This window comes from Cervus canadensis, chromosome 23 (genome assembly GCF_019320065.1).
Source record: "Cervus canadensis isolate Bull #8, Minnesota chromosome 23, ASM1932006v1, whole genome shotgun sequence".
NCBI lineage: Eukaryota > Metazoa > Chordata > Mammalia > Artiodactyla > Cervidae > Cervus > Cervus canadensis.
The window spans coordinates 41,680,682-41,696,459 of NC_057408.1; positions in this window are offsets into that span (position 1 = coordinate 41,680,682).

Below are 15,778 nucleotides of genomic sequence, written 5' to 3' on the forward strand. Positions count from 1 at the left end.
AGAGTGCATGGATTGGTCCATAATATTGCACATAATCCATAGCATTTTATGAAAGACACTAATAACAGAGGGCAAAGCTAATGTCATTTGACAGTTGAACAGGGAACATATCAATAGCTTGGTCTTACTTTGGGCTTGCAAATACTTGGAACTCTCAGCAAACTTTTAATAAAAGTTCCAAATCACTAAGGGCTTGAAAGCATGTGGTAATTTTATAGTCTTTTTAGTCTCTCTCTTCTTAGATAAGTACTTATGGGAGTTTTGCTGATTAGCTAGTAAACTCTCAGCCTGAGGAAAAGCCTAAAAAAGAAAATGCTAAGTCAGGAAGGATTTTTTTTTTTAATACAAGGCAAAATGTTCTTATTTAGAGGAATGGAAAAGCTACTGAATATTTTACCCTGAAAATGGTTTTACTAAATGTTTATTTTCATTCAATAATCTATTGAAACACTCAAATAACATACACAAAATGAAATATCAAGTAGTTATATTATCCTTGTGGGTAACATATATCCCTGTACTTTTGAACAGAGTTATCAAGAAATATTGGATAAATCATTGCTAACAAAGGACTTATATTTTTCTGTTTAATTTTTATTATATATATATGTGTGTGTGGGTGTGAAAATCATTGGTGAATGTTTAATATTGTTGTTCATCATTCAGTCATCTGTAACTCTTTGTAACCCCATGGACTACAGCAGGCCAGGCTTCCCTGTCCTTCACTATCTGCTGGAGCTTGCTCAAACTCAAGTCCATTGAGTTGATGATGCCATCCAACATCTCATCCTCTGTCACTCTCTTCTCCTGCCCTCAGTCTTTCCCAGCATCAGGGTCTTGTCCAATGAGTCAGCTCGTCACATTTCAGCTTCAGTATCTGTTCTACCAATGAATATCAGGGTTGATTTCCTTTAGGATTGACTGGTTTGATCTCCTTAGTATCCTAGGGACTCTCAAGGTACCACAGTTAAAGCACCACTTTAGTACCACAGTTTGAAAGCATCAGTGCTTCAGCACTAAGCCTTCTTTATGGCCTGTTACATCTGTTAAAGAATACTTAATAGAAAAGGTAATTTAAAAGAATAGAAAGTTTCTATCCTTGTTTAAATGTAAACTTGGAATATCAATTTTAAAGTAAAAAATAGCTTATATGTTTGAGCCTTGATTTGTGTACAAAAATTTACATTTTTGTCTATTAAGTATTTTTATTAAGAAAAAAATCACTATACCAAAAAATCCCGAGTGAAGGAAAGAGAAACACTTTTATAATTACCACTAGCAGGAGATTTCTGTGGCCAGAAGTAGAAGAGTACTAGAGTATTAAGCACCTATAGAAGTGAAAAACAAGACTGAACTGTCATTTTTTTTGTTTAAATTGTACAAGAGTGACTGTTAGAACCTGTCTTCTACTATATCTTGGTGAAGGGGAATATGATCACATTCCAAATGCATACTCAGGACTCTCTTGGACTAAAAAGCAACAAGAAGCAAGTATGCTTTTATCCTCATCATTAGGCAAGATGGGAATCAATGCTGTAATTTTGGTAAAATCCTTTCTTATTAGGATTAATGATCAGAAATACCCTAATTCCTTTCATAGTTTGTTAAATTAGGCTAAATGATACAAAATCCTTTCAAATGTTTCATATCCAATTTGGAATGCAAATACTGAGGGCAACTGACTGTATAAATTATAATACATTTACCCTGTTTCTTTGGTTAATTTCCTAACATTTAATTCTCTATAGTATAGTCTCATCATTGACACCACAACAAGTAATTTTCCAGACAATGAAAGCTATACAACTTAAATACCTTTCCAAGTAAGAATATTTGGAATCTGTAGCAGACATGGCAACATGCTGCCCAAATCCTGCTTTGTGCAAAGACTCAGTGACCCGCTGCCAGGAATGACACCTTTCAGCTGCCCATCCAATCTGAGAAATCATGCCCTTCGCAGTCTGCAACTAATGTCTAATGGAGGCAAGGTATAAAGCAGAGCAGCAATGGAGACATAGACATAGAAAACAGACTTGTGGATGATTGGGCAAAGGAGAAGTTGGGAAGAATTGAGAGAGTAGTTTGGAAACATATACATTACCATCTGTAAAACAGATGACAGGTGGGAATTTTCTGTGACACATTGAGCTCAACCCAGTGCTCATGACAACAAAGAGGGGTGGGATGGGAAGGGAGATGGGAGGGGGGCTCGGAGGGAGGGGACATATGTACACCTATGGCTGATTCATGTCGATGTGTGGCAGAAACCAATATAATATTGTAAAGCAATTCTTCTCCAATAAAAAGTAAATAAATACAAAAGAGAGGGACAGAAATGTTTACAAAACTAAAAACAAAACCCTGGTATTATATGGCATTATATTTGGGACGACCCTGGTAGGTCATATAGCACCAGACCTCTTAAGGGTTCAATCAAAGCTGTTGCTAGACCTGTAATACGGCTGAACCTACATCTTGTATTCTAAACTCCACTCCAGAATCTGTTTCAAAAAAACACAATCTTCGGCAGAGGGTTTCCATTTCCTTCTCCAATCTAAAACATTAAGGTTAATCAAACCTGGATATAAATGACCAGAATACACGTAATAAAACTTTTAAGATATGCAAAAACACATTCTACTAAGAAAGTAGTAACTTACTCTCTCTGTAAAAGAGCTTTGCCTTCAATTGATTATGCCATTTTGAATTAAAATAACCTACTTGCTGATAATGAAAAGTGTCAGTGTCAATGTCAGTACACATTTCAAAAGCACGCTTAGAATAGTGTATTGAGTAAAAGCTTGATAAATGTACATTGACTTGCTAGATAATGCTGCTGCCATATAATGTAGTGGTAAATCAAATTGTTAGAAGTGCTGTAAAATATATGATAGTTTTCCTTTATGCAAGGTAAAAGACAAGCTTTAACAGCAACAACAAAAAAACACTTAAAAACTTTCTTTAATGTAAATAAACCTCAGTTCCCATGAAGACAGTTGGTGAGTTATAGATTCTTTTCAACGACTTAAAATGAAAAAGGGCAGACTAATCTGGAGCCTATAATGGGAATAATTGACCGAGATGAACAAAAAGGCAGCCATTTCTCTTTGTGAAGTAGATAAAGGTCAGTTTTATCATTTACTTTCTTTCCATGTTACTTCTTAGTTCAGAGTTTTATTTGTTTTTGAGTGTATGCAGTTTTGAGGTACGTTTTTCATTTCTCCAGCCTTTATTTTTATACTGACACACTACATAAATCATTTCTTTGTGGATATCTTTGTGCGTTATTGCTTTATTCACTTTTTTTTCTTGTTTATGAAAATGTAAACACATTCTGGAACACATGAAGACATTTATCATAAGTACATAATTCCTATAAATTGGAAACACTTATTAAATTTAAAAATGCCAGTTTGTTTTCCTTCTTTTAGTAATTGATTTATTATATGAATTTTAACCTATAAAATATGATTGCCACATACCTTCAAGAGCATCCTTATTATATTGTTAAATTAAGCATTGTTTTATTTTAACACAATAAAAATGTCAATTTATTTTCTCCTATTTAAAAGTTTGCATAGTTTACATATTGTATATATATTGCACAAACACATACAATACAATTTATGTTAATGTAATAGAAATTGCTTTTATTAAAAAAATACTCCTATAATTACATATAACCAAGAAGAGTAAAATCAATCAAAAGATGTTCGTTCAAACAGTATATGCATACAACAGAAAATTTTTTGAAAGAAGGGTCTATTTACCCTAACCAGATCTCAAGTTAGAGCATTGGAGCAACTCCTACAAAAACAACTGTGAACCAATGTATTACTAAGGATACAGAAGGAAATCTAACCATACACCATAAGAAAAATCACCTACTATGTGAATGGACCCATTCAACTCTATTATGTTATAAATGCACCATGTTGTCATAAGTGGATATTCTTTTTGGCATTTGTTCAACAGTCACCCACTGATCAGTTCTAAGTAACAGACACTCTGCTAGGAAAAATTCCTGTTTTCAAAATAGTCAAAGCCTAGAGGTGAGAAATTACAGACTCAATTTCAAAATGAGAATGTTTTTAAAATTTAATGGATGATTGTAATAATTTGTGATCAAAATAATAAACAAAAGCGCAAATAATGTGTTTAAGCAAAAATTGAAGTCACATCTTAAAAATAAAATGAATAAACATTTATTTCTTTGCCTCACTATTTGGACTTATTTACGCATGTGTGTGTGTAAGTCGCTCAGTCGTGTCTAACTCTTTGCAGCCCATGAACTGTAGCCTGCCAGGCCCCTCTGTCCATGGAATTCTCCAGGCAGGAATACTGGAGTAGTTTGCCATGCTCTTCTCCAGGGGATCTTCCTGACCCAGGAATTGAACCCGGGTCTCCTGCATTGCAGGCAGATTCTTTACCATCTGAGCCACCAGGGAAGTTGATTTACACATACTACTGTGCTTACCTGGTAGCTCAGATGGTAAAGAATCCACCTGCAATGAAGGAGACCCAGGTTAAATCCCTGGGTCAGGAAGATCCACTGGAGAAGGAAATGGCGACCCACTCCAGTATTCTTGCCTGGAGAATTCCATGGACAGAGGAGACTGGTGGGCTACAGTCCATGGGGTCACAAAGAGTCGCAACATGACTGAACGACTAATACACACACCTACACATGTATACCATTGTTTTTGCTTGCCAAAAATGTCTGGCAGTAGCATTGTACTGCTCGTTTTGGGAAGCATCTTTCCACACTTCCATTTGTTCCTCTATTCAAGCAACTACCATTCATCTGTGGACTGAGCTCTTGGCCCCAGCAGGCTCAAGGGCGTCTTTTCTTGGGACTAATCTATTACTTTTCCACCTAAAGGAAACATTAACTTTTCATGCTTCTATCTAAAAATCATTCATTTGTGTACTGTATCCCATCCCTTCTGTCTTATGCCAGAACCTTGACTCAGATACCCTCTGCCCACTTGAAACTCTGCCCCTCTGTTACAACTCTGTATTGGGTCATCCCCACCAGCACCCAAAGAAGTTGTTTATGCTTCCTATTAACAAACAACAGGTTCCAGATATTGCTGCCTCCTGGGAATATTGCTGCATTTCTTTACTTTGTTTTTAAAAAATTAAACTCCATAGGAAATCTGTCTATAAGCACTGCATCCAATATCTCCTCTCTTCTTCTCCCCTACATTTAATCCAATCAGATTTTAAAGAACCCGCCTGCCAATGCAGGAGACATAAGAGATGCAGGTTTGATCCCTGGGTAGGAAGATCCCCTGGAGGAGGGCACAACAATGCATTCCAGTTTTCTTGCCTGGAGAATCCCATGGATAGGGGAGCCTGTGGGCTATGGTCCATAGGTTTGCAAAAGGTCAGACTCGACTGAAGTAACTTAGCAAATAGATATCAATAACAAGGTCATCAATTACCTCTACATTCTTTAATTCAATGAGTGATTCTCAGTCCTCACACTTTTTTTTTTTAATCAACAGCCAACTTGACACAGTTGATTACTTCTTGCTTTTTGCCACAGTTTCTTCATATGTCCTCAGATATCATGCTCTCTTGGTTTTCCTCCCACATACAGGCTGCTTTTGCTCTGTTTCATTTGATGGTTTCTTCTTTCTTCAACCACTTAAAGTAGGTGTGACCTAGAGCTGAGTCCATATTTTCATTTGTTTTTTTTTTTTTCCCCTTACAGTGTTACCTAATGATATTAATAGCCTAGAGCTACCGCATACAAATATCATTTATATCCTCTCTCTCTCTCTTAGTCTCTAAGTCGTGTCTAACTCTTGCAACCCCATGGACTGCAGCCTGCCAGGCTCCTCGGTCCATGGAATCTCCAGGCCAGAACACTGGAGTGGGTTGTCATTTTCTTCTCCATTTATATTCTAAGTACTCCCAAATTCATATCTCATACCGGATCTCTCTTCTGAATTTCAGACTTCATAGTCATTTGCCAACCTCATACATTATATCAAAAAAGACAATTAAAATGATACAAACTTTAGGTAACACTTCGTGAAGCAGATAGTCTCCACTCTCAAGAATGTGGAGAACTGCAAGGTAGGGAAAAGGACTGGCTGCAAGCCTAATTCAAAGAAGCAAGCCAAGGAACAAGGAAGAAGTTCTCTGCTTAAGTTGCTTGGCTGGGGTTGTATCTCACCTTTATTTAGGGAGATTAAGGAAACAGGAAGTAACTTTAGAGCCCAGAGTTGGCCGGGAATTTGGGGATCTGCTGATTGAAAACACCTCATTTCTGGTCAAGTGGAACATTCACAGGGACACAAAAGTTACTCAAGTTTTGCTTGGCTGATGTGACGCTCTGGGCAGGAGTGGCTCCACCTTGAACTTAAAAAATGTGTTTCAACAATATGCATGATCTCCTCAGGGTTAACCCTTTACTTCTCCATTTCATTTTCTTCCCATATTTATTCTGTCAGGAAATCCTGTTGGATCTTGCCTCAAGTTCATACAGAACACAATTACTTATCGTCATCTCTGCTAATACCAAGTATCTATCATTTCTCTTAGTCTCTCCTGCCAAGTCACCAACATCTTTTCCAAAATTTCATTAGCTCACTTCAAAATGACTAAAATGAGTTTCCTAAAATCTCCTTGATTCTTTCCTTTCCACCCATGGTCTGTTCTCACCATTACAGGTCTTCCTTGATATGTCTATGAAAACCTGAAGTTGAGTTATTCTAGCCTTCTTATCCTTAGCCCTGCTTTAATTTTCTCCCTAATACTCTCATTCTCTGAAACACTATAACTTATTTATTTGGTTATCTTTATATTATTCCTAAAATCATGGTGATGACAGTTTTCATTTGTGTCCTGTTTGTATTCCAGAGAGCAAACAGTGCCTGGGTAATTATGATTAATACATACCTGCTGAATAAGTGAAGGTAACTATTATACAGTGGATGAAAGATAAATTATGTGTCTACAAAGATATATGCAGCAGGAAATCAAAAAACTTACCCCAAGAATCCTTTAATCTATTAGGTATTTGAAGTATGTGATACCACAGGAGATGAGGATAAAATAGTATGTGAAAAAGAAGAGTTATTTTGGTTCCCACTGCTTCCCTGGTAGCTCAGATGGTAAGAATCTGCCTACAATGCAGAAGACCTAGGTTTGATCCCTGGGTCAGGAAGATCCCCTGGAGAATGGAATGGCAACCAGAATTCATGCCTGGAGAATTCCATGGACAGAGGAGCCTGGTGGGCTACAGCCCACAGTGTCACAAAGAGTCAGAAATAACTGAGAAATTAACATACACACACCCTCCTCGGATGAGCAATTCAATTACTACTCCCCTACCACCTCAAGTTTAAAGAGGTTCGTTCTTTGAGAAATGCCCAAGGTACTGGCAAGGTTGAGAGCAGGAGTGAGGCCATGGGTTGAAACTACAGAAATTTAAATTAAAATATATACATTAAATATAGAATTCCCCAAGTTTTCCTCCCTCTCCTAGTTTCCAAAATGTTGGCAGCCAAGCTTAAATAAATGCTCAGGCAATAGGTAAGAAGCTTCCTTGGAGAAATGGTGGCCAGATAGAAAAGATACATATAAGGTCCAATAAAAGTCCACTCTCTACAAAAATCCAACCCAACTTACAGAGACAAAACTAATATTTTAAAGGCTCCCTTTTAAATATTAATGGATAATCAAGGACATTCAAGGAAAGCACAGAAATTGAAAGACCAAAATGAGTAGAAACAGGAACATCAGAAGTAAGGGAAGCAGGCCAGTGCAGAGGAAGAAAGGTAAGCAAGGAGAAAAGCTTCAGCCTGACTCCAAGAGTGTTCTGGAGCAAGAGTTGTTGCCGAATGTGTCTTCCCTTGATACAGGGTTTTGAACCCGAAAAGTCTATCGTTAAGTGGAGACATAACCTTTGGGGTAAGGCTATTTCTATTAAGTCAGGGGCACTTCTTGCAGCAGCTAGGGAAGTGTGCCCAGGTCCAGTGAAAAGAGTCTGGGTAGGGAAAAAAGTGTGTTTTGCTTTGTTTCAATGAATATGTCAGTGTATTTTACCATTTCTAGATATGTGGCTAAAATGACAAAAATAAATATTTTTAACATGCTACAGGAGCGTGGAGGAAGGAATTTGAATTTTAGATGGTCAGGGAAAAACTTCCTCAGTCATTTGAGCTAGGACAAGCACAATGTGTCAGTACAGCAATTCCCATGCCTAAATCATAAAATTATGCATAATGAAGTAGTTTATAAATGATAATAGCTCTCTTTTGTATGACAAAGATAACTTGGGATGGCATCAGAAAAAAAAATCCTGTTCTTGTATTGGAACAAAGATAAATGTGTCAATCATATAAGCTGACAAAAGATTTCAAAATTCTAAGAAAAATATTTATTGACTTTAAAGGATATTTTCTTGTTTAATTATACACAGTTGCAAACTTTTAAAGGCAGCCCAGAATGGGCCTTTTTTTTTCATTGTAAAATGAATTGTAATGTTCATATAAAATAAGGCCACTTCAGTATACTTAGGGAAGGTAATATTTTTAAAAGTTGCTGGCATCATTTCTTTTTCTTAGAAAAAAACAGACAACAGAAAAAACGTTATTTTGAGAAAGTAACTTTTGTGGCTATTATATTTTGTCTTAGCTGGAGTAGAAATTCTTTAGTTCTTCCAGAATTAGAGTTGTTTCTTTTACTGTGTGTGTGTATTAGTAGCTCAGCCATGTCTGACTTTTTGCTACTCCATGGACTGTAGCTCACCAGGCACCTCTGTCCGTGGGGTTCTCCAGGCAAGAATGCTGGAGGGAGTGGCCATTTCCTTCTCCAGAGGATTTTCCTGACCCATGGATTGAACCTGGGTCTTCTGCACTGCAGGCAGATTCTTTACTGTCTGAGCTATCAGAGAAGCTCATTTCTCTCATTATTTCCTTTCAAAACTCACTGCTATTCTCACCCATAAATACAGTCAATGACTATGCTCTTGCTATTACAGTTTTCCTTAAAATCAAATTACTCTGTAGAAGCGTCCTGATTATTTGTAGTTTATTAAAAATTGCCAAACTGTGGATATTTTTGTAAACATTTGAGAGAAAAGAAGAACATATAAAATGCACATTTTTCATTTTCTTGACAACTATTATTCAGTTTACATGATTTATATTAATAATTGCATTTCAAAGCAAATTGCTACATGAGCTGTTGCATTTGTGTTGTTAAAAATATAAATTCTTCATGATATCTGGTCTCATTACTGGTTACTGTTACTAAAATCATAGTAAGATTTTCAAAGACTGTCATTATTTTCAGTTAAATATAAAGAAACGAGGAAAAACTGCTATCTGGAATACCTGAGAAGATGGAATAAAAATTGAGCCATTGTCTGGGAAAACTGATCTATGTGGGCTCACTGAAATCTAGAAAAAATTTTCCATCAATTAGGAATAGCTAAATATTTGCTTTAACCTTTCCACTGATATTGTATGGTTAATATGACTGGTGTTTTGAATGGCAAATAAACATACTAAGAAAAGAAAAAACATTCTCCCCTAAAACTGATATGTATGGAATGCTGCAAAAGGATGCTTTTAGATACATACATTTGCTTTTAATAAAATAAATGGAGTATTATCAGGAGCAACTAAAGAGAGAATTAAAACCTGAAGAGACATGTAGCAATTAAACTGACCCTGTAGACCCCTATGGGGGAGATTATGAGTTTTGTCCAAGAGCCTGTGTTTTAAAGCCAGTGCATAGTGGAGGTGAGGTAGGACGCTCTGCTTCAAGTTGTGGGAGCTGGAAGTGAGAAAACACGCAAAATTTTGGTCACCAGAGTGCTACATCACCAATGAAAATGAGAGAATTAAAATTTTCCTCTTTCGGCCCAATGTATGAAAATGATATTTAGGATGTTTATATGAGTTCTGAATGGGAGCAAAGAAGACTCCTTGAGAATTCATAACCAGAGGCTTCTCCCTCACATTAATTTGAAGTTCAACTTTAGATTACCCAGGTCATCTAGTAACACACAAAATAAAACATAGTCACAAAATTTTATTTTCACAGATGCTATTACCCTTGAGTGCTCCGGAGACGGAAAAGCGAGACTTCTTTGGAGTGGCATACCTTGAACTCAAGCCCTGCAGAATTTCAGTGAATGAATGACCTCCTATAGGTATGTTGTTGCTGTTTAGCAACTAAGTTGTATCTGACTCTTTTGTGACCCCATGGACTGTAGTCTGCCAGACTCCTCTGTCCATGAGATTTTCTAGGCAAGAATACTGCAGTGGGTTGCCATTTCCTTGTGCTGGGGACCTCCCCTACCCATGTCTCCTGCACTGGCAGTGAATTCTTTACCACTGATTCACTGTAGGTATGTATCATAGCTAAAATGACATAAAATAAAAGCAATCCTCAATGACTAAGGAGCAGTAGGCACTAAAGCAGAGGATTATGTACCAGGGAACTTCAAATAACAGAGCGCTCCCTGATAATGAATATAAAATTAATAACATGAGAAAATAATAACACACTATGAAGCCAAATGTGTGATTTTGCAAAATAATAAAATAGATGTTCTAGAAATAAAAATGGCATTATTGAAATGAAAACTCAGTGGGGAAGAAGGACTAAACAGCAGATCTGAGACAACTGCAGAGAGAATTGATGAACTGGGAAATTTAAAAAGATGTTTACCAAAAAGTCATGCAGAAAAATAACATAAAGAATAGGATAAGATTCAATATATACTAATGAGAAATTCCAGAAGTACAGAACAAAGAAAATGAGCAAGAGAAAATATTCAAAGAGTTGTAAATAAGGATTTTTCAGATTCCTAAATTCCACAAATAATAATAAGCCCACTCCCAGGCAAGATTTGCAGCTCTAGAGCAACAGAGACAAAGCTGCTCAAAAATCTTTCTAATATAAGTAAATTAAACTGACTGCAGAGTCTGCAACAGGAAAGAAATATAAGATGCTGTGATGATATCTTAAAAATAATGAAAAAGTTAATTCTCAACGTAGAAGCTTGTATTTATTTAAATGATCATTCAGAGCTGAAGATGAAATAAATACTCTTTCAGGGAAACAAATGCATCTGTTATTGAAAGAATCACTAGAGGATGTGTTTGAGAAAGAAGAGGAAATATCCTAGAAGAGATGAAGTGCCAGAAGCAGTGGGAGTAAAGATATTGGCAAGCAAATGGGCACATGTAAATAAGACTTTGCTATTTAAAATGGAATAATAAAATTACTTCCTTGAGAATAAATGTTTAATTTAGAATTCAGAGCTGTGTAATAATAATGGCTGTTTGGTAAAATTAAGTATACATTAGAATGAATCAGGATCAAGGTCAAACTAAAATACTAAACAGAAATCTGCCAAGAAGTGATGGGAGAACTTGATTTTAGACTATCATGTTGTAAATTTCTTAGTTTTGAGAGGATAAAGTGAGAGATACTGATTAAGTACAGATATACTAAACTGAATATGTGTATACTCACTAAAATATAGAGAAATTATGTCTATGTGACAGAAAAAATAATAATGAAAACCAATAGATGGAAACACTGTAAAAAAGTCATAAAAAAAAGAAAGGAAGCACAAAATGAAATGGTATCTAAACACATCAGAAGGTGAAAGCTAATGCATTTCAGATTGATCAAAAGATAAAATTTGGCTTTTTTTTCCTCTGTTTACAGAAGACATGACTAAAAGTTAAGAACAAAGAAAACCTGTCACTAAAAAGAAAACGAAAGGGATACAAAAAGACAAATTGGAAGCTAGTATTGATTTATATGAATAACAGAAAAATAGGCATAAAGGAAAAATAAAAGTCTTGCTATGACAATAATAAAAGCATTTTGAAATTTACATGACACAAAAAAAATCACAGAATTACAATGAAGAAATTGATGCAGCCACAATCATATGGCAGATTTTAACAGCCTCTGATAGTAATTGATACATTAGAAAAATAAAATTTTTCTAAGTAGTACACAAGAAAATCCAAAGAACATGTATCCATAGTAAACAAAAAAATAGGACTGATGTGATTACTTTTAAGCTTAAATAAACATGCTTAATATACCATAATATCTATAACTGCAATAAATAAAGTAATTCTCAAAATTCTCCAAGCCAGGTTTCAACAGTACATGAACCGTGAACTACCTGATGTTCAAGCTGGATTTAGGAAAGGCAGAGGAGTTCAATTAAGTTCAGTCACTGAGTCCTGTTTGACTCTTTGCAACCCCACAAAGGCAGAGGAACCAGATATCAAATTGCCAACATCCATTGGATCATCGATAAAGGAAGAGAGTTCCAGAAAAACATCTATTTCTGCTTTATTGACTATGCCAAAGACTTTGACTGTGTGGATCAAAACACTGGAAAATTCTTAAAGAATTTTCTTAAAGAACCAGACCACCTGACCTGCCTTCTGAAAAAACTGTATGCAGGTCAAGAAGCAACAGCTAGAATGGGACATGGAACAACAGACTGGTTCCAAACTGGGAAAGGAGTACGTCTAGGCTGTATATTGTCACCCTACTTATTTAACTTATATGCAGAGTACATCATGCAAAATGCCAGAATGGATGAAGCACAAGCAGGAATCAAGATTGCCGGGAGAAATATCAATAACCTCAGATATGCAAATGATACCACCCTTACGGCAGAAAATGAAGAGCTAAAGAGTCTTTTGATGAAAGTGAAAGAGGAGAGTGAAAAAGTTGGCTTAAAACTCAACATTGAGAAAACTAAGATCATGGTATCTGGTCCCATCACTTCATGGAAAATAGCTGAGGAAACAGTGGCTGACTTTATTTTTCTGGGCTCCAAAATCACTTCAGATGGTGACTGCAGCCATGAAATTAAAAGATGCTTGCTTCTTAAAAAAAAAAAAAAGCTATGCTTAACCTGGACAGCATATTAAAAAGCAGAGATATTACTTTGCCAACAAAGGTCCATTTAGTCAAAGCTATGGTTTTTCCAGTAGTCATGTATGGATGTGAGAGAGGGACTATAAAGAAAGCTGAGTGCTGAAGAATTGATGCTTTTGAACTGGAGAAGACTCTTGAGAGTCCCTTGGATTGCAAAGAGAAACAACCAGTCCATCCTAAAGGAAATCAGTCCTAAATATTCATCGGAAGGACTGATGCTGAAGCTGAAACTTCAATCCTTTGGCCACCTGATGTGAAGAGCTGACTCATTTGAAAAGACCCTGATGCTGGGAAAGATTGAAGGCGAGAAGAGAAGGGGACGACAGAGGGTGAGATGGTTGGATGGCATCACCGACTCAGTGAACATGAGTTTGGGTGAACTCTGGGAGTTGGTGATGGACAGGGAGGCCTGGCGTGCTGCATTCCATGGGGTCGCCAATAGTCAGACACGACTGAGCAACTGAACTCACCTGAATAAATAAATGTAATTTCTGAAAAAATGCTTGTCTTTAATACTTAAATGATTATATTACTACATTTTCCAAATCTTACATCTCCCTATTCATTAGTAAAACTTGGGAGAAAATTGTATCTGTGACAGGAAAAAGATGCAAAATTTAAATCTAGAAAAATTTCACTCCATTTATTCCAACTTTTTCCCCTGACGTAACTGAAATAAAAATTTTCTCTAATTTTTCTCTTTTCATATTGATAAGGTAGCCTAGCATTAGATTTCATAAGGTTTACTTTATAACCAAAACTTATAAGTCTACATCTCTGCATATTATTTAAAAAACTTATTTCTTATACTTTCAAAACAAACACACAGACACATAAACACTTTCTATTTCTGTTCCCCTCACTACCTCTGACCTCTCAAACTGATTCTCCCACATGTGCAGTTGCAAATGGACAGTCTTTAATAAACAATTTGTCTTGGTATTTCTATGCCTTGTTCACTTAAACCAAGCCAGAAATTTGAAATTATTAGGAGAGTGTCTTTTCAATAGTGAATCATTCCCAATATCAAACAACTGCCAGCATTCTTAATCATTAATTTACACATCAGACAGGGAGCACTCACACTATTTAAAACAAAACAAAAATTTCTCAAAGTATTGAGAGCATATCTAACATAACATAAAGTGTTAAACCTCACAGTGTTAATAACAAAACAAAGTTAAAAAATTCTGAAAGTCTTCTTTGGAGAAATGTCTGTTTAGTTCTTTGGCCCATTTTTTGATTGGGTCATTTATTTTTCTGGAATTGAGCTTCAGGAGTTGCTTGTATATTTTTGAGACTAATCCTTTGTCTGTTTCTTCATTTGCTATTATTTTCTCCCAATCTGAGGGCTGTCTTTTCACCTTACTTATAGTTTCCTTTGTAGTGTAAAAGCTTTTAAGTTTCATTAGGTCCCATTTGTTTAGTTTTGCTTTTATTTCCAATATTCTGTGAGGTGGGTCATAGAGGATCTTGCTGTGATTTATGTCGCAGAGTGTTTTGCCTATGTTCTCCTCTAGGAGTTTTAAAGTTTCTGGTCTTACATTTAGATCTTTAATCCATTTTGAGTTTATTTTTGTGTATGGTGTTAGAAAGTGTACAGATGGCTGACAAACACATGAAAAGATGCTCAACATCACTGATTATTAGAGAAATGCAAATCAAAACCACAATGAGGTACCATTACACGCCAGTCAGGATGGCTGCTATCCAAAAGTCTACAAGCAATAAATGCTGGAGAGGGTGTGGAGAAAAGGGAACCCTCTTACACTGTTGGTGGGAATGCAAACTAGTACAGCCACTATGGAAAACAGTGTGGAGATTTCCTAAAAAACTGGAAATAGAACTGCCATATGACCCAGCAATCCCACTTCTGGGCATACACACTGAGGAAACCAGATCTGAAAGAGACACGTGCACCCCAATGTTCATCACAGCACTGTTTATAATAGCCAGGACATGGAAGCAACCTAGATGCCCATCAGCAGATGAATGGATAAGGAAGCTGTGGTACATATACACCAGCCATTAAAAAGAATTCATTTGAATCAGTCCTAATGAGATGGATGAAACTGGAGCCCATTATACAGAGTGAAGTAAGCCAGAAAGATAAAGAACATTACAGCATACTAACACATATATATGGAATTTAGAAAGATGGTAACGACAACCCTATATGCAAAACAGAAAAAGAGACACAGAAGTACAGAATAGACTTTTGAACTCTGTGGGAGAAGGTGAGGGTGGGATGTTTTGAAAGAACAGCATGTATATTATCTATGGTGAAACAGATCACCAGCCCAGGTGGGATGCATGAGACAAGTGCTCGGGCCTGGTGCACTGGGAAGACCCAGAGGAATCGGGTGGAGAGGGAGGTGGGAGGGGGGATCGGGATGGGGAATACGTGTAACTCTATGGCTGATTCATATCAATGTATGACAAAACCCACTGAAATGTTGTGAAGTAATTAGCCTCCAACTAATAAAAAAAATAAAATAAAATAAAATAAAATGATGAAAAGTCAAAAAAAAAAAAAGAAAAAAGAAAAAAAATTCTGAAAGTGCTGATAGCATTTCTAACATAACACAAGGTGGGAAACATTCACTCATTACTAGAGAATTTTCATGACATGTCAAGCTCCTACACAGATCCTATACAGCTGACTTGAATGGCATTTTATGGAATGTGCCCAATGAATGCTGCAGTTGTCTACTGCCTTGAAAAATTTTGCAATAACTGCAATGAAAAGGCAACAATGATAAAGAAAATTATCTTCAACACATTTACAAGACTTTCTCTGCAAGGAGGAACTATATTTCAGTATCTTCAA